At 42.4% G+C, this 1,159-nt stretch overlaps 1 non-coding gene across 1 annotated transcript; it reads right to left on the reverse strand.

The window, feature by feature from the left end:
* Positions 1-402: 402 nt before the first annotated feature.
* On the reverse strand, positions 403-484 carry TRNAS-GCU (transfer RNA serine (anticodon GCU)). The gene has a single exon. It is a non-coding gene; the product is annotated as a tRNA-Ser (tRNA).
* Between the last annotated feature and the right edge of the window lie 675 nt (positions 485-1,159).

The following is a 1,159-nucleotide window of genomic DNA, read 5'->3' on the forward strand; positions in this document are numbered from 1 at the left end:
ACTCCACCACCTCCCTGGGCAGCCTATTCCAGTGCTCTGCCACCCTCAAAGTAAAGAAGTTCCTCCTCATGTTTACGTGGAACTCTTACATTCAAGTTTGTGCCCATTTCCTCTTGTCCTGTCACTGGGCACCACTGAAAAAAGACTGGCCCCATCCTCATGAAACCCACCCTTTAAGCATTTATAGGCATTGATCAGATTCCCCCTCAGTCTTGTCTTCTCTTCTCCAGACTAAAAAGACCCCAGTCCCTCAGCCTCTCCTTGTAAGAGAGATGCTCCAGGCTCTTAATCATCTTTGTAGCCCTCTGCTGTAACCTGTCCTTCTTGAACAGAGGAGCCCAAAACTGGATACAGTACTCCAGATGGGGCCTCACCAGGGCAGAGAGAGGAATGGGAATCTGCCGACGAGGATGGGATTCGAACCCATGCGTGCAGAGCACAATGGATTAGCAGTCCATCGCCTTAACCACTCGGCCACCTCGTCCACCCGATTGAGCATTGCATTCCAAAATATTTATATTAAATTGCAGGTGAATAGAAAAGTTTGATAGTTTTGCCAGTTCCTAGTGATCTGCTTTTGCCAGTTGTTAAGATACACTCCATTAGTAGCTGAGTACTTCCATAATACCTCAGTGTTTACGTTTCCCAAAGAGGCTGTAAATATGCCTCACTGGAGTATTCTGATTAATTTTGCCACAGCACTTTATTGGAAATGATCAAAACCTATAGTTTGTGAGGAAAATTGCAGCTTCTTTTCCCATTCAACAAAATATCCTTTGCCAGGCTCTCCAAACAATTCTAAATTACTAAAAATTTCAATGTAGTAATGATTACATATTTCATCTGGAAGTTTTTTTCCAAATGGAACCTTTCAGTATTTGCGCATTAAAACATTTCATTTGAATGTAATGAGATGAACTCTGTTACAAGACCATTCAATCTTCAACTTAATTTTTTACTGTAAGCTATGTAGCTTCACTGGAATTCAGGCAGAGCTTGGCTGGTATCCGATACATTGACATTCACGAACCTCTTACGATGGCACTCGATAGGAAACCTGCACTGCATCACGAGTGGTATCGGCCTGATCTAACTGAAGGGAAGAGAAAAGCTGAACTATTATTTTTACTAGGCAATGTGTCACACTGAGAAAATATAA

The sequence above is a fragment of the Numenius arquata genome, chromosome 4 (genome assembly GCF_964106895.1).
Source record: "Numenius arquata chromosome 4, bNumArq3.hap1.1, whole genome shotgun sequence".
NCBI classification, from domain to species: Eukaryota; Metazoa; Chordata; class Aves; order Charadriiformes; family Scolopacidae; genus Numenius; species Numenius arquata.